Here is a 19584-nt window from a genome sequence, read left to right as displayed (position 1 = left end):
ATCACCAGAGAACTGTGTTCCCTGGTGGTTGTGCTGTGGTCAGGGGCAGCAATGTGTAGCATCACCACCAAGCATATTCTGAGTTTTCCCATACCAGCCTTTTCGTGGCCATGACCCCGCCATGAAGAGGCTGGCGGTGGGGAAACAAAGGGGGCCTTAAAGTCCCCTACTTCTCCTGTACACTGGGATGCATGCTGGTAGACACATGATGTGCCCCCTTGTGTGCATGCACCCCCAGTTCCTGCATTGGAAGGACATGAATTAACTTGCTTTGGCGTTCCCATTGCAGTGCCTTTTTTAAAGGCACCATCGTAGGAATGCCAAACCAGAAGAAAAACTCTAACCTGGCAGGTGGTTGACTTTGGCGGTGCGGGGCAGCTGCCCGTGAAAGTCATAATCAGTGCCTCTGTCACCCATACAGCCACACACATATTCACTCACAGACTTCTTCATAGAGCCACTCACACACCCACACATCCACTCAGTCTCCCATACAACCACTCCCACAACCACCCACTCATGCATACAGCCACTCACACACCCACTTATTCACCCATACTGCCACTCAAATACCCACTCACAGACTTATCCAGCAACTGAGCCATCCACTCACACGAATACACACAGTCACGCAGCCAATCACATAATACATGTTAGAAATAATGTCGAAGTATAGTAATTTAACTTTTGGATTAGCTTAGTATATATGTTTAACACTTGTAAACGCTTACACTTACTGGATGATGTCGTCAGTGATTTCATTTGAGATGTTATCAGTGATGTCACTGACCATGTCATGAGTGATGTAATATGTGGGGTTGGCTGCATGCTTTTGACCGTGCGCGGTGAAGGTTGGCCACAAAGGCAGACAACCTCCAGGCCCCTTTTGGCTCCAGGGACCCATTTCCCTAGGGCCTAGCATGTTTTTAAGCTGCTTTCCCCCAAGAGACCCCACCCCCTGGGGCCCAGCAAATTATTTAATGAGGAGAGTGACACTTGGCCCCCAGGCCAATACTGGCTCCCGGGGACTTATTCCCCTCGGCCTGGCACATTGTGTGGGAGAGAGAGGCACATGTTAACCTCTCTGGGCCAAATTTGCACCATTGGGACCCCATCACCTGTGGCCTGGCACATTTCTTTAGGGTAGGGGGGATATAGCTTCTCCTCCGGACAGTTTTTGGCTTCAGGGACCCTATCCCTAGGGTCCACCACTGTATTTACAGAGCAATGGGACATGCAGCCTCCCTCCCAGGGCCAATTTTGCCCCTGGGGACTCATTTGCCAGGGCCCAGCCATATCCCAAAGGGGACCATTAAAGAAATGGGGTAACCCAAAAGGTACTGGACCTGGGTATTACATCGATATTAAACAACAATGGTCCGAGACCTCTATATTTGCAAACAAAATGAATTGATCAATCAAGATTCTCAAATTAGGAGCATGTACCTATTCATCAGCTCCACTCCATCAATGAAAAACACATGAATAAGGCAACAGCATCCATTTCCAAACACAGGTACAATATTTTAATCTATTGTATCAATTTCAACCAAGAATATGAAATTCAAAGCTTCAATTTGTAAATCAACACAGAAGTATATACATTGCCCCGTATAAAACGTGCAGCATAGCAAAGGGTGTCAAGAAATGTGAAAGTGATTAAAGAAGAAGGAAAATGAAAATCAAAAAAGGTGAAATACAATTCCAATAATTTTGAATGTTAACGAACAGTATCAGGCCTATAAATGCCGGATCTGCACAGCCTAGCCACTTGAATTAATTAACACTGTCTCTCTTATTGACTCCAAACAGAATTATATGTCATTAATATCTGCACATAAACGTGGGGAGAGATAATAGTAGTGGTCCAGGTTTCAATATATTGTCGACGTTTCGACTCGTCTTGCGGCCATACAGTTAATTATGTCTGGGCCATGCGAGTCTTCTTCAGGACATACTGTAACGGGGAAAAACAGGGATCTATGTGATGACCCTGTAAGGAAGATAGATGACCGTTAATTGAAGCTATTGCCGAATATATGAATCAAAGATATGTGTCCAAGAGTTAACTTGCTTACCCTTCTCGGGGACAAAGTGGTTCTAATTCCCACATCAATTGCATCGATCAATTCAATCCTAAAAAATTCCTGTTGTACGTGCTGGTATGATGGTTAAACCAGAATTCTGTAAAAACAATAAAGAGCCTATATAAGACTCTTAGACCATAGGCTCATACGAACCAAGATTGAATGAACAGAAGTTACCTCCTCAATGGTCTAGAATGCTCGTATCATTGATAAGTGTGCACCTTAGTGTTCCATGTCGTGTCACCAGGAAGCTGTAATAATAAACAGCAGATGTAATACCTAACCGGCCGTGTCAAAGGTAATGAAAAAAGCACCTGTATGTATTAAGGGCTTACCGTGTGTTCATTCAACACCGCAGTCCTGGAATTAGTATTGGGCCTCTGTGGAGTACTTTTTACGGGAAAGTCATCACGCTGTAAATGATACAACAGCCAATGTGAGAGTTCCCAACACTAAACTGTTCCAGTTCAAAAACCAAATTTCATTTGCACCCCATTACCTAATTTATAATGCAATTCTTCTTCCTTTAAAGGTCTTCCTTTTTCAATTTAATATCCACAAAAAGCGTAGGTGTCCAACACAACAGTTTTCAATTATCAGGAGGCTGTAATGATATAACAGCAAATATAATCCCAATATGGACATGTATAAAAATTCTCACTGGGAAAAACGAGGCGCCTACAACAAGAGGTCGCTTACCATATGTTGTATCCAAAGCCCGAATCTGAATTAAACAGTGTCTTTTTTAATTTGTGTCCAGCGAAAACGTAGTTACCCAACACGAGGCTGTAATAATATAACAGCAGATATAATACCCATATGGACATGTGTAAAATTCTATCTGGGAAAGCAGGGCACCTACATCAAGAGGACGCTTACCGTATGCAACGTTCAAAGTCCGAATCTAAGTTAACCAGCGTCTGACCAGCCATCCGACTCGTTGTTGGTACGGTCGCTTATCTACGCCGTCACCCGCGAAAGTAAACAGCAGTGTAGGACTATGTATCCAAGCTAGAAAGCGTTGTTATCGAATAACACAGCGCATATTTTCAACATTAATCTCCGCCACTAGGAACAGTGTAAGCATTCTACTGTGTTACTGTCCAATTATTCAGCTGTAGCCGATGATAATAAAATAAAATAAAATCGCCAATTCGCATGGGCAAGGACCATCTTATTTTCATGTCCCAGAATTGACCATTGTGCCTCGTTAATTGTCCAAGCTCCCAAAAAGTGGTGTCTCGATCGAATTAATTAACACTGCTACATCTCCCGACCAGCCGGAATATTCACATATTTATACAACTATACACATTTGGTAAACATCAACATGTGTTTTAGATGTGTATAGTTGTATAAATATGTGAATATTCGTATGTGAAATGTATATATGTAAATAATGGATGCTAACCTGTTGTAATTTTAACGATGTACACCCAGTGTTACCCTAGAATCCGTTGCCTATCTGATTCATAAATGGCCACACACAGAATATCTTCCCAAACCAATTTGGCCCATATAATGTATGCTAATCTGTTGTAATTGTACACCCAGGGTTATTCTGGAATTCGATGCCACACACAGAACATCTTCCCAAACCAATATGGCCGACACATCCCTCCACCGGCTGGTCGGGAGATGTAGCAGTGTCAATTAATTCGATCGAGACACCACTTTTTGGGAGCTTGGACAATTAACGAGGCACAATGGTCAATTCTGGGACTTGGAAATAAGATGGTCCTTGCCCATGCGAACCGGCGATTTTATTTTATTTTTAATCATCGGCTACAGCTGAATAATTGGACAGTAACACAGTAGAATGCTTACACTGTTCCTAGTGGCGGAGATTAATGTTGAAAATATGCGCTGTGTTATTCGATAACAACGCTTTCTAGCTTGGATACATAGTCCTACACCGCTGTTTACTTTCGCGGGTGACGGCGTAGATAAGCGACCGTACCAACAACGAGTCGGATGGCTGGTCAGACGCTGGTTAACTTAGATTCGGACTTTGAACGTTGCATACGGTGCGCGTCCTCTTGATGTAGGCGCCCTGCTTTCCCAGATAGAATTTTACACATGTCCATATGGGTATTATATCTGCTGTTATATTATTACAGCCTCGTGTTGGGTACCTACGTTTTCGCTGGATACAAATTAAAAAAGACGCTGTTTAATTCAGATTTGGGCTTTGGATACAACATATGGTAAGCATCCTCTTGTTGTAGGCGCCTCGTTTTTCCCAGTGAGAATTTTTATACATGTCCATATTGGGATTATATTTGCTGTTATATCATTACAGCCTCCTGATAATTGAAAACTGTCGTGTTGGACACCTACGCTTTTTGTGGATATTAAATTGAAAAAGGAAGACCTTTAAAGGAAGAAGAATTGCATTATAAATTAGGTAATGGGGTGCAAATGAAATTTGGTTTTTGAACTGGAACAGTTTAGTGTTGGGAACTCTCACATTGGCTGTTCTATCATTTACAGCGTGATGACTTTCCCGTAAAAAGTACTCCACAGAGGCCCAATACTAATTCCAGGACTGTGGTGTTGAATGAACACACGGTAAGCCCTTAATACATACAGGTGCTTTTTTCATTACCTTTGACACGGCCGGTTAGGTATTACATCTGCTGTTTATTATTACAGCTTCCTGGTGACACGACATGGAACACTAAGGTGCACACTTATCAATGATACGAGCATTCTAGACCATTGAGGAGGTAACTTCTGTTCATTCAATCTTGGTTGGTATGAGCCTATGGTCTAAGAGTCTTATATAGGCTCTTTATTGTTTTTACAGAATTCTGGTTTAACCATCATACCAGCACGTATAACAAGAATTTTTTAGAATTGAATTGATCGATGCAATTGATGTGGGAATTAGAACCACTTTGTCCCCGAGAAGGGTAAGCAAGTTAACTCTTGGACACATGTCTTTGATTCATATATTTGGCAATACCTTCAATTATCGGTCATCTATCTTCCTTACAGGGTCATCACATAGATCCCTGTTTTGCCCCGTTACAGTATGTCCTGAAGAAGACTCGCATGGCCCAGGCATAATTAACCGTATGGCCGCAAGACGAGTCGAAACGTCGACAATATATTGAAACCTGGACCACTACTATTATCTCTCCCCACGTTTATGTGCAGATATTAATGACATATAATTCTGTTTGGAGTCAATAAGAGAGACAGTGTTCATTAATTCAAGTGGCTAGGCTGTGCAGATCCGGCATTTATAGGCCTGATACTGTTTGTTAACATTCAAAATTACTGCAATTGTATTTCACCTTTTTTTATTTTCATTTTCTTTCTTCTTTAATCACTTTCACATTTCTTGACACCCTTTGCTATGCTGCACGTTTTACACGGGGCAATGTATATACTTCTGTGTTGATTTACAAATTGAAGCTTTGAATTTCATATTCTTGGTTGAAATCGATACAATAGATTAAAAAATATTGTACCTGTGTTTGGAAATGGATGCTGTTGCCTTATTCATGTGTTTTTCATTGATGGAGTGGAGCTGATCAATAGGTACATGCTCCTAATTTGAGAATCTTGATTGATCAATTCATTTTGTTTGCAAATATAGAGGTCTCGGACCATTGTTGTTTAATATCGATATCCCAAAGGGGGAGAGGGAATGCAGCCCCACTCCCTGAGTCAGTTTTGACCTCTGTGACCTCATTTCCTGAGGCCCGGCCAACATAGAGTGGGTGCCCTAGTGCCCACCCAGGGCACCCACCACACTCTGGTTGGGGGCTGCAGGGGGAGCCCCACAGCCCTGTGGCCCCAGCTGGCTCCCCACCTCCAGCAGGAGCCGGCACAGCTCCTGCCTGCAGGGAGCAGCTTTAATTGCTACTTCTTGCTGGCAGGAGCAATCTTTTCATCTGTTTCCCTGTCTGTTTCACTGTGGGTAGGAAAACTGATGAAAAGTACGCTTCAAGCGAGCGGCCGTACTTTCATGCTCCTGCCCACTGGGAGTGGACTTGGTGTTTGCACCCGTTTGGTGGGAGTTTTGAAGTTGCTCGCGCCATGTGAGAACAAACTATGGTTCCCCTGCCTGTCCCAGTGCGGTCAAGGGAACTGCTATGTCAAGGGGGTGGGCTCCACAGGATACAGCCTGAGCCAGTACTGGGGGATGGAGTCCCCCAGGCCATTAATAGCTGTGGGAGGGAGGCCACAAGGCCTTCTCCCCATTTTGTGCATGGCCAGGACCCCATGGTCGAACACAGCTCAAAGGGTGGGGCCAGGCAGTCCCTCTCCCCCTTTACATATCAAGCTAGGCCCTAGGTTAGGGGGTCCCAGGGGCAGAAATCATCCAGAGATGAGAACTGAGTGCCCTCATCCCCATTTGTTATATGCCAAAAGTGGGCCAGGGTGTGGGCCTATGTGCCCTCCTGTCCCTTTATGTAGTGGCCGGGCCAAGGGTAATGGGGTCCCCAGGGGCAAAATTAGCTCTGGGAAAGGACTACAAGCCCCCTTTTCTATTTAGCTGCTGGGCACCGGAGGGTGTGATTCCCAGGGCTAAAAGCATACAAGGACGCTTATACTCCCCACCCCTACAGTAGAATGAAGTATTCCCTCCGGACCTAGCCCACCCATTGGCCTTCAAAAAACAAGATCACACTAGCTTTTATTTTTTAAATGATTTGCTGTGGATCCTCCATGAATTTTCAGCAACATATAAAAAATAACCTTCTAGCCTCAGGGGGTCACTGTGAGCCTCACCAGCGGGCATAGGGGGTCGGAGTGTTCCTACCCTGTCCCCTTGTGGGTTTTTTTGCTTTCTGCTTTGGAATCGGCCGAGTCCAAGTACCAATCTCCACAAACATTCCAGAAAAAGTGCTACATTTTGATTAGTTTGTGCATGGAAAGTTTCAGGGTGATCTATCAAGCAGGGGCCAAGAAAAAAGGGATCCGAAATGCATTTTCCCAATGTATTTTTCCATAGGAACTTTAGACACAGCTACAGCCCAAACCATTTGGCAGAAAGCTAGATTTCTGTCCTCATTAACCACTTGATGGTATTCTTACTTCAAACCATCAAAGAGGGTCCAATAGCCATCTTATAGATTTCCTGGGATGGTTAGCTACGGCTCACTTTAGAGCTCCACCAGTCTTGGCTTAATTATAGGACTCACTAACAGATTTTTCTACTTTGGAGACTGGGTCACCACCTCAAGACATCCAACCAAATTTCCCAAAACTTTATTGTGGGGCTGAGACCTAAGTTCAATATGCTAGTCTTTTCGACCATCGCTAACCCATCTTGCTCAGCCCTTGGCTGAGGTTGCATCCACTCCCTACATATTTCCTTCCTTGCTAAAAGTATAAGAAAAAACAGTAGTTTTGTTTTTGGTTTTGCGAGGAGCTCTTCAATTCCAATATCCACATAACAAAAATAAGGTACCTTAATTGCTTGTCCTAAGATCTCTAATGAAATAGAATGTACTCCTTCACAGGAGCTGGTTAACACTAGGCATAGCTTGAACATATGAATATCATTGACATTCTCCTCACCACACCTTCTACATCTTAGAGCCACATCTCTTACAAATGTACTAATTTTGCTCGGCATCATATAGATTCTGTGAAGTGTATAGAAATGATTACTCTTTAAGGTTGCAGCTTTAACAGAGGAAAAAAATCAATAATACTTGCCATAAATCCGGTTGTTCTGAAGACTGCAAGTCTTCTTCCCAAGATTGTGTTAGTATCTTTACCTTCTTATCATCTCCATTTATCAGCTTCCAGTACCACAACAATGCCTCCTTTGTTAAAGGCATGGGATCTTGTCCTCTTTCTTCATACTCTTACTCATTACCAATTACACTTTTGTTTCTGCCCCACCAAGACATTAGTTGATAATATTTAAGTCTAGAGATGGCCCCTCTTATTTAATAATGACTCCTATGGCAATAATTGTGATTGATCTTTCAGCTGACCCTAACATAACACTCCTGCATCCTTTAATGGGAAGCAAAGTTTATCTGTCAAATAATCTAGAGTGCCAGAAGAATCCCAAATGGGGCGTACATTTTTCAATAGTTGAGGTCCAGAATTTTCTTTATACAGTGCCATACCAAGGCAGCTCTAAGAACCTTTAATAAGCACCTTTTTAAAAAAATCTTGAGTCTCTGAATTTGTACAAAAATCCCTCTTGCTCATTATTCTGTATTAGAGCTGAAAACATCTTGCTTCTGCAAGAGTTGTCTGGCCTGGAAATTAACATTGTACACTTTTTGAATTGGAAGGCTGCATTATACATCCACAAATCAAGAAGGGCTAAACCACCTTTATCCAATTATCTTCTATGATTCTTCCAGCTGAGTCTGATCCCCTTACTAGCCCATACTAAAGTGCTCAGCATCCCCTGAATCTTTAACATGATGTCTTTCAAAAAGGGTAACAGTATACTACTAAACAAATATGTCAACTTCAGGAGTACCCCTATTTTAATCAGGATTTTATATCCACCTAATGCCAAAGGGAGATTTCTCCATCTATTAAACACTGATCCCACTCATCACCCTCCTAAGTTTAACGCTAGGCAGAACCTCTATTTTCTATGTTATTGTAATATTGAGATACCTGATTCTAGATTGCACAGGACCTCCATAATGTAACAGATTCTATTCCATCACCACTGTTTTTGATGCATTTATCTTATACCCTGAAAATGACCCAAACTCAGCCGCTAACTCTTCCATCCGAGGTACCGTTAACTCTGGGTCTTTGGTATAATGAATAATGTTTTCAGTGTATAAAGCTACCTTTTTTTCATGGTTTGCTGACTGAAAAGGTGCAATCCCTATAATCTTCCTAACATCCTGCGCCAAGGGCTCTATGTAGCAGTCAAATAAAAAAATTGATTAAGGAGAAGCCCTCTTGTGTCCCCCTAGTAATTTTAAATCTGCTCATTAGAACCCTATTAACTAGGGTCCTAGCTGATGGTTCTCTCTGTATCTTTTTAATACCCTCAAATAATAGGTAAGGGAACCCAACTATCTACATGATCTCCTATATATAAACCCAAGACACTCTATCAAAGGCCTTAACAGCATCTATCTTGACTTTTGCCAATGGTTCCCCTCTTAAAATGGCAAGATCAATAGTTGATATCACCTGATGGATGAAATCATGCATTTGTCTACCAGGCCCTTATGGTCTGGATATATAACTGTTGCCACTGCTATTACCAGTCAGTTTGATATTATCCCAGAGAATATCTTATAACCACAATTCAACAGGGATATTAGGCAGTAGTAGTAATTTTAGGGTCTTTGCTTGGTTTTGCAATCATATTAATGGCTGTTTCATTCCAAATTGGGGGCATTTCCACCCCATCCTCATGTTCGAGATTAAACATTTCCACTAGAACTACGGCTCTGACCCCTTTCAAAACGATAAAAAATTTAGCCAGAAGAGCATTCGGACCAGCAGCTTTACAATTTCTCAGGTTATTCACCTGTTAAAGCACTTCCTCTACTGTTATCTCCACCATTAAAGACTTACTATCCTCAATTTCCAGAGTTGACAGCTGTTTGTCCTTCAACCATTCTCCCATAACCTGCCAGTCTGGCTTACTAATCTCTGTATATAATGATTGGAAATCTTTCCTGATGGTTTCCTCTATTACCGCTGGATCCTCCTAAATGTTCACCTGCTCATCTATCTTTAACTTGCCGAAGTAGTTCCTTGTTCTATCTATGCTTGTATTCCAAACAAGCCATTAAACCACTCTTCCCCATGTGCATAGCTTGCTAATTGAAGTAACCCACCATTTTGATGTTGCCTTGTGCTCTACTAAGCTTTTCAGCTCTTCTTGTTTTTTAATCAGTATCACCCTCTCTAGTTTCACAATATCCTCTTCTTTACTCCTAACTTAGGCTTGTAGTTGTCAAATTCTTATTTGAGGTTATCTTATGCATAATTCCTCTCATATTTACATCAAAGGTGTCCCATATGATGAGTAAGGACACTGTACCCTTGTTTGTTTAAAAAAAGAATCTGCTTTGCGCTATAAGATTTTTACAGCCACGTTGTCACTTAGCAATGTTCTATCTACAGTCCGCCTACTCTCCACTGATACCTCAGGCAATCTCAAAGTTAACACAGCTGAATTGTCTGAACAATGCCTCGTGATATGCCTTTCATCTATCATTTTACTTCTTCAAAATTGTCTGCTAAGATCAAATCAATACTAGAGTAGCTATGATTTTTTCACTATAAAGTGCACCTCCTCTATGAACTTACTTTTGCTACCATCTTTGAATCCACCTTTGCTCTCCATGCATCGAATAGACTATAATCTTGTATCAGCCCCTTTAACACCTTGGCTAACTTTACCAGGTTAACTCTCCATATAGATGAAATATTTAAATCTTTATCTAAGACAACATTAAAGTCATCACTTATAACCACTGGTGAAGAAAGCTCTGTTATAGCTAAAACAAGTGTCTCCAAATGCAATACAATACATTTGGAAAGCACACAGCTGCCTAAAAAGGTGTGCTGGCGCTAGCAAGAAGAATTTCCACCTTGTACAAAGGCAAAAGCAAGCTTAATAAAGGGTTATTGCATAGTCAAAAAGAAGCGCTTTAAGATTTTTCCTGAAACACATTTCAGATGGACAACTTCTAAGGCATTGTACAATTTAGCTGTCAGGTAGGCAAAGGAATGACCCCCTCTTCTGGACTTAACAATGCAAGGGGTTTGAAACAGTTTAAGGTTGTTTGAGTGAAGGGAATGCCCTGGAAGGACAGTTTTAAACCGGCAACTAAGATAGAGAGGTCCCCTTGAATCAAAAATATAAAAAGCAAGAGTGAGGGCCTTAAACTGGATCCTTCCATTGATCGGTAACTAATGAAGGTGATGCAAGTCACTTGAAATCAAGAATCAGGGAGCGATTTTCAGGATCAATCGGGTAGCAGAGTTTTGAATGATCTGAAGACGCTGAATAAGAAAAGAAGTAAGCCCGAGATACAGTCTATTGGAGAAGTTTGGTTTAGAAATGATCAAGGCGTGTACACTATTATTTTCTGTTCCAAGGGAATAAAATATATTGTATGTCTCAGATATATCAAGATCAACAAACAGGAACTAGACAGTGATTTTATTTGAGAATCAAAACTGAATTCAGCATTGAATTTGACCGCCCAGTTCGTTAACACAGAGGAAGGAAAGGGGGGATATCCCATCTCTAATGGCCACCAGAGGTTAGGGTCAGGTATTTATTTGGTACCACAGAAAATAATCTCATTCTTATCTGACATCAACTTAAAGAAAAATTGGAATTCATCCATTCTAAGACAGATCTGAGACAAAATTTAAACAAACTCAATGATGAAGGAGCATTTTCGTGAAATGCCAAAAGCAGTTGAGATCGTCTGCTTACCAAATTACTCTTACTCTGAAAGACTCCACAATATTGGTCAGGGGTGACAATATACATTAAAAAGGGTAGAACTGAGAGATGAGCCCTGTGGAACACCGCAATGCAAAGGCTTTGCTGCAGATGTAAAGAGATGAAGAAAGACAGCCTTTGTGTGGTTGCTAATGAAGGACTTAATCGATGACAAGGCATGGTCTGTAATATCCAACGGTACTGTGTTGTCGCAAAGCGGACCGTAAAATCCTACACGTGTTAACACAATCTAAGCTTTGCAACTACCCATCTATCAGCTGCATCAGTTTTATCTTCCAACAACTCTTTCCTGGATTTTTTCCGAATTAACAGTGCTGCTCTCTTGGAGTTGGATGAGTGGTCAGAGCATGTCATCTGATTTATCCATCTCTGACTCCCAAATAAACTTTTACTTTCTCCCAGGGTCTAGTGAGTATCCTGCAAAATTAGGATTTGGACCGAGCAAACTTGAAGGAATTTCAATATCAATTTCTGTTTATATGTTGTATGCAGCCCATTGACATTCCAGGCAAGTATCTGAATCTGTCTCATCTACCCACCCTTTAATGTCATAAGCTCCCCATCTCTCACATTATCACTGACATCAATACTAATGAGGAATGCATTTTTCTGTCTTTCTTTCCCCATTGCTCCCCTGCACTCCCTTACCCTCCAATCTCCAGGGGAACCCACCCCAAACTAAGCAGCATGCCACTATATTCCCCTATAGATTATTGTAAAAAAAATGTAAACAAACTCAATGATGAAGGAGCATTTTCGTGAAATGCCAACAGCAGTTGAGATTGTCTGCTTACCAAATTACTCTTACTCTGAAAGACTCCACAATATTGGTCAGGGGTGACAATATACATTAAAAAGGGTAGAACTGAGAGATGAGCCCTGTGGAACACCACAATCCAAAGGCTTTGCTGCAGATGTAAAGAGATGAAGAAAGACAGCCTTTGTGTGGTTGCTAATGAAGGACTTAATCGATGACAATGCATGGTCTGTAATATCCAACGGTACTGTGTTGTCGCAAAGCGGACCGTAAAATCCTACACGTGTTAACACAATCTAAGCTTTGCAACTACCCATCTATCAGCTGCATCAGTTTTATCTTCCAACAACTCTTTCCTGGATTTGTTCCGAATTAACAGTGCTGCTCTCTTGGAGTTGGATGAGTGGTCAGAGCATGTCATCTGATTTATCCATCTCTGACTCCCAAATAAACTTTTACTTTCTCCCAGGGTCTAGTGAGTATCCTGCAAAATTAGGATTTGGACCGAGCAAACTTGAAGGAATTTTAATATCAATTTCTGTTTATATGTTGTATACAGCCCATTGACATTCCAGGCAGGTATCTGAATCTGTCTCATCTATCCACCCTTTAATGTAATAAGCTCCCCATCTCTCACATTATCACTGACATCAATACTAATGAGGAATGCATTTTTCTGTCTTTTTTTCCTCATTGCTCCCCTGCACTCCCTTACCCTCCAATCTCCAGGGGAACCCACCCCAAACTAAGCAGCATGCTACTATATTCCCCTATAGATTATTGTATCGGAGTACCAATTCAAACCTTCATACCTAATATCTGAGGAAAATTTGTAATACTTATCTGAAGAAACGTGTTGTTAAATAACATAGGTATAATTATATGTGTATCACAACAAAAGAATTTGCGGGTCTGTCTGAACTCAACAGAGATCACAGAGCACAAAACAATACAGGCTTTTATTACCCACTTACAAGAAAGGGGAGTCCTTTAAAGAGGACGGAATTCCATCACACAGGGAGGTGGCGTGCTTCATCATCTGAGATCTCCTCTTAATTGCAACACCTAGTGCAACCAAGGGCTACAACCCCCTCACTGTGAGGTAGGAGCTCAGGGATGTTTTAGTTTGATCTAATTTGAGAATTAACTAAAATCAATGAGAAATGAAGCAAGCTCTAATTTAAGGGTGATCGTTGCAGTGCATGTGATGAAATGTGAAGTGATTTAAAATTGACTACCAACAGAAAAAGATTTATTAGATATCTCTTGGTGCCAAAAACTAAAAACAGTGCAAGTGCAGTATGAAAAAATGGTAACTGCACTGATCCTATAAAACAAGTCTACATTTTTCAGCCATAACGATCAAATTATGATCAAGGCCTTCCTCAGGACCTAGATGTAATTTCTGTTACTGCAAGCCTAGCAAAGTGGTGCTACTATTAGTGAAAAATAGGAGCCAGGAGGCTGAAACACGTTTGTCAGTAGTGGTTGCACTAATTTGTTAATAAATCTTAATTTAAATGCCCTTGAGTGCCCAGTATCGTCCTTGGGCCATACTTGAAATAGTTATGCAAGTCCATCCACATGAACTGTGGCTCCTGCTGCGTGGAGAATGGCGAAATTAGGATGGGAAAGGCCAAATATATATGTCATGTGATCAAGGCTTTGGCCGAAACGCGTCGTGGCAAACTGGTGTTTGGGTTCACAATAAAGATTTAACAACACCAAGAACTGGGTCTCGCATCATCCTTTGGCAGTACATGCTGAGCTGTGCAGAGCTGAGGATGACATACAACATATATATATATATATATATATATATATATATATATATATATATATATATATATATATATATATATTACCTACTGGCGGTCGCCAGTAGGTATATATAGTTAGGATTTTTTCTCTATGGGTTTTTTGAAAATTCTATGTCTAATAACTTTGGCGTTTGTGGACGGAATCGGCTGAAATTTTCAGGAAAATGGCACATTTTGTTTCTGAGCAGCCCTTGAAAATTTGGGGGGGGTTCGTCCAGTGGGGGCCGAGAAAAAAGGGGGGTCCCAAAACGTGTTTTTAACATTGAGTTTTCCATAGGGCGGTTGGCCTCACTTTTAGCCCGAACGGCTGAATGGATTTGCACGAAACTTGGCAAAATTGTAGGGACTGGTAGCCCGATGTGCCTTTTGTAGGTCTCAATATATGTGCTCCAGTGGATTTTGAGAAATTAACGTTTAAAAAAAGATATATATCTGTAACAGCGGACAGGTTAGCGCTCTGGTTCGCGGACTTTTCGCGCAACGGAGCTTTGTGAAGCGAAGCTGATTGGTTCTCCGGCGTCTGTCAACATTCCAAACAGTCCGTAGCGGCCGCCATCTTGTCTCTCGGTAGGATCGAGAGACAAGAGGAGGTCAAAACAAAGGGGAAATAACTATAAGGGGGCATAGTAGATCCTCGCTGACCCCCTAGGTTTGATGTGGAGGTTTTAAAAGGGCCCCGCGGGGCAAAAAAAAAACAAAATAATAATAATCGAACGGCTGAATGGATTTGCACGAAACTTGGCAAAATATTAGGGACTGGTAGCCCGATGTGCCTTTGCTAGGTCTCAATATATGTGCTCCAGTGGATTTTGAGAAATTAACGTTGAAAAAAAGATATATATCTGTAACAGCGCTCCGCTTCGCGTACTTTTCGCGTTACGGAGCTTTGCGAAGCTGATTGGTTCTCCGGCGTCTGTCAACATTCCAAACAGTCCGTAGCGGCCGCCATCTTGTCCCTCGGTAGGATTGAGAGACAAGAGGAGGCCAAAGCGAAGGGGGAAATGACCATAAGGGGCTGCATAGTAGATCCTTCCTGACCTCTTAGGTTTGATGTACCATTTTGCCAAGTTTGGTGTAATTCCGTTCAGCCATTCAGGCTGTAGACGTATGTAAATGTCCTATGGAAAATTGCATGGGGAAAACACATTTGAAAGTGTTGAAATTTAGAACCAATTAAAATGTTACTTTGGTTTTGTATTTGTGTGTGATGAAAGTTAATTGGTTATGTATATATGTCAAATGAGAGGAAACCACAGACATTTTGTGATACTACTGTCTGAGGTACATTTGTGAGGAATTTTTGCTGGTGAATTTCTGGTGTTTGATTTACACAGTACTAACACTTCTGCTACTTTTAAAAAGGTGAGTTGTTAATTTGTATGGGGAACTATGTTGTACACTTGAAGATAATTTGAAAAATGTTTTCTGTTATTTATTTGCAGTCCTTCTGTTATACTAAATACTTGATAAAGTTAGTTTTATATTATGTATTACTAAAGACGATAAATGAAAGTGATTATTTTTTTCTGCAATTTACAGCAAGCAATTTCAAAATAAAATGGCTCACAATGAAGAGACCGTGGCAATTTCTTTTGAATTGTCCAACACATTGATTGAAATTGAGAGCACCAATAATGAAATATTGTCACAAGGAGGACATGACTTGTATGATTCCATTAGATTGATTGAATTGGACAGCACCAAGAATGAAATATTGTCACAAGGAGATGACTTGAATGATTCCACTACATTGATTGAAATTGAGAGCACCAATAATGAAATATTGTCACAAGGAGGAGATGGCTTGTATGATTCCATTAGATTGATTGAAATGGACAGCACCAATAATGAAATATTGTCACAAGGAGGAGATGACTTGAATGATTCCACTACATTGATTGAAATTGAGAGCACCAATAATGAAATATTGTCACGAGGAGATGACTTGAATGATTCCACTACATTGATTGAAATTGACAGCACCAATAATGAAATATTGTCAGAAGGAGGAGATGACTTGAATGATTTTTTTGATCAATCTCTTGATGGCGAATTTATCGAGTGTTTGGAGACCATAGAGTTACAAGAATCATCATTGGAGACTTTTAATGAGGACATTGCTGATGAGGACATGTTACTAGTTCTTTCAAATTTAGAAAATTCTGAAGAATAAATTTATATTTAGAAATCAAAAATTGTTTGAGACATTATTCATTTTTATTTTTAATTTATGAGGTTGTAGCGAAGTGATTGTAGTATAAAATGAGACTTATAGTATAGAGTGCAACATTTTTATGTTACATGGTAAGTTTACTCATATTTACTTCCCTTCTGCCACTATATTATCTCCAATGTGTATTTGACATGTCTTCTTCATCTCCGGCCTCCTTTCTCTCACTGTGTGTCTCCGATGCATCTTATCGCTGCTATTTTGTGTAATTACAGAAGAGAGTAAAATAAAATAGTTCGGAACGTGAAAAGGGGGCAAAGTAGAGTACTCCTCACCCCCTAGGCCTTTTTAGGCGGTCCCAAAAGGATCAGTTTCTGCTTTCCTGAGAGATTATGGTATGAGTTCCATATACCACAATAACTTGCATTACAACATGCAAGATATCTATCTCCTATTACCAACTTTTGGAGATATTCGCGCTAAGCGCGAATATCTCCAAAAAGTAACACCTGCCCTGAGCAGTTCTTAGCCATGTTATCCAATGGGAGGTGGATAACATGGCTAAGAGTATTAGCTCGGTAATGCATGAATATCGCTGAGTTTTTAGCGATATTCATGCATTGCGGCCGTTTATTATCGCATTTGCGATAAACCTTGATAATAGTAAGGTTTATCTTCGATAATTCCTGACGATGCTTAGTGGTAAAAAATTGGTTGGTAAGCATCGTTAGCGATAAATATCGCTTAACTTTGGTAATATGCCCCAACGTCTGTTAACGTTCGATTCGAAGGAAATGAGGAAGTGTTGAAAAACATTGTCTGCGCCATCTTGCCTTTTTTGAAATGCCACACTTTTGTCGTGCACGGCAGCCATTTTAGATGTCTTGACCAGACCCACTCTCTGCACGCTGTCGATTCGTAGCATGGCTCCTCACCCTCGTAAGCATCTCCCCCAGGCACTGGTCACCACCGCTCTCTGTCTTATGCATGGGCAATAAACCTTCCCCCATCTGCGCTGCTCTTCCCTGAGAATCACACTCTGTGCCCGCCCGACACCTCCCTTTCGCCCTATTCACTACCGCACCCTCTGACACTCCTCTTCCTCTGTGTCCGATTGTCCAGGCTATCAGCTAGCCCTGCAGATGTAGTTTATGGCTCCAGCTGTAAAGATTCACCCCTCTTCAAAGGAGTTATAGTAGATCAAGGCCCACACCCGATGAGATCCGTCACACCACACGTGTTCCTACTATCTGAAAACCATCCTGTATTGTGATTGGTGAGGGGACCGAGCCTGAAGCGGAAGATTCTAGGAATGACTCTTTGTACATCAAAGTTTTTACAATTATGTGTCACATTAAAAATATATAGCACTCCAACAAAGTAGTAGGAATATAAAACTTTAATAACATATAAATATATACAACAAAACAAAAACAGTAAAAACATTTAAACAACGAAGAGACCGTGGCAATTTCTTTTGAATTCCTGATGAGGGCATGTTACTAGTTCTTTCAAATTATGAAAATTCAGAAGATGTTGCCTGGGGGTGGGTCGTCAGTAGCAGTCTGTTGTGCGAATAGTTCCAAGGCAGCAGAACGCGCTGAAATCTAGATGGCACGAAAGTGATGTCTAGTAAGTTGCCGCCCAGCAAATAACGGCGTGGGGCGCCGCGGGGGTGAGTGAGTCCAGTAGGCACCACAGCTATTCTTACCGGCATTGCAGAATTACTGCTGGGGACAATGCCTGTGCTGTAGCAGGGTCACAGCAGAAACAAAAAGGATTCTGTTGAAGATGTTGTTGGTTTTCAATTTGAAAACAGTTCTGGTGTCAACTGCTATGCTAATGTAGTGGTTAATGTTTTGTTTTCTCTAGAAAATGTAAAAGAGGGGGAGGCAGTCCAAAGTTCCGTTAAAAGGGCAAAGGAAAGGATCGGTGGTTTGAACTATCAGTCAAAAAGGGGAGGGGGTGCAATAATTTTTCCTACCGGGTCACACTGTGCTTTCACCGGAAGTGAGGTCTGCAGGATTGTAGTAATTCAAAGTGAGGCTGGCGCCAGCATGGGAGCGCCGACGTCCCGCGGATACAGTTTCGTCACTCCACGGGCGATCATGGCAGTCATTCCCCATCGGGGGTCGGAGACTCCCGCGGCTCCTCTAGAATCTTCAAGGTCGTGGAGGACTACGGTGGTGGAGTCAACCAGTGACCGGGCCATTTCTTTATGTTGGGCCCGCTCTTGCCAGGTCGACCGCCATTTTGAGAGTTCGGCAGCTACCGGCGATCGCGGGGTCACATGAGCGGACGGGCTCCACCCTGCCGGGCGAGACGTTGCAGCATGGCCACAGTGGAAGAACCGTTATCTAGGTCGTTCCGAAACTGTGCAGCACTGTAGTTGTTAGGATGCCACCGCCTGGAGCGCTGAGGGTGCAGCTGGGAAGCCTCCACCTGGGGAGGCGGGAGAGGCCTGTTCGCACCGTCTCTCCCTCCCAGTGCACCCCACGGCGTCTCGCTTGAGATTTGTTATGGCCGGACCAGGCGATGAGGACGAGGGGGGGGTCGGAGGCATGTGCAAGACATCCCCCTCCAGTGTTGTCGCAGCCATTATAAAAGAAAGAAGTGTCCCGTCCGTCTTCGGGCCGGGCTTCCGGTGGATGTCGGCCGGACGCCCCTGGCTCTGGCCCCATGAACGGGTTTCTTGGTTTATCGGCTGCAGCCGGATCCCGTCGGCCTCGGCCCCCCGACCGTTGGTGGTCGGACCGGAAGAGCATGTGGCGGGACTACCTGCAACTCTCAAGGGCCACCGCGGCCGGACTGGGAGAGAGAGGGGAGGGTCGAGGAGACATTCCCCCCCCCTGCAACTGTTCAGCGTTGTAAAGGCAATCCCCTGGCCGGGTCCCGCTGGTCTCGGCCTCTCCTCCGGCTACACCCTACGTTAGGATCTCCTGGCCGAGGCGTGGCAGCAGGACCTGCCTTATATGGGCTGCTCCCGGCTGGGCGTAGCCGGAACCCTGCCCCACCTTGGAAGTTTCCAGAGTGGGGGTGGATGTTCTACTGACTTGCATTTTCCCTAGTCTATCGATTTTTTTGGCGTGGCAGGCGGTGGGACAGCGAAGGGTGATTTGGTTTCTCTTACTGTTTTTCTGGTCTCTCACCACTGGCATATTTTAACGTTTTCTTGTTTCTAGGACATTAATAGGTTTTATCATTACGTTATGTTATCGTTTCTTTGTTCGTTGTTTAATAAAAGTTCATGTTCATCAGTGGCCTACTGATTTTCGTTTTCCTATTTTTTTCTTTCCAGGTTGTTT

The sequence above is a fragment of the Lissotriton helveticus genome, chromosome 6, assembly GCF_964261635.1.
Source record: "Lissotriton helveticus chromosome 6, aLisHel1.1, whole genome shotgun sequence".
In the NCBI taxonomy this organism is placed as follows: Eukaryota; Metazoa; Chordata; class Amphibia; order Caudata; family Salamandridae; genus Lissotriton; species Lissotriton helveticus.
This window is presented reverse-complemented; position numbering follows the sequence as displayed.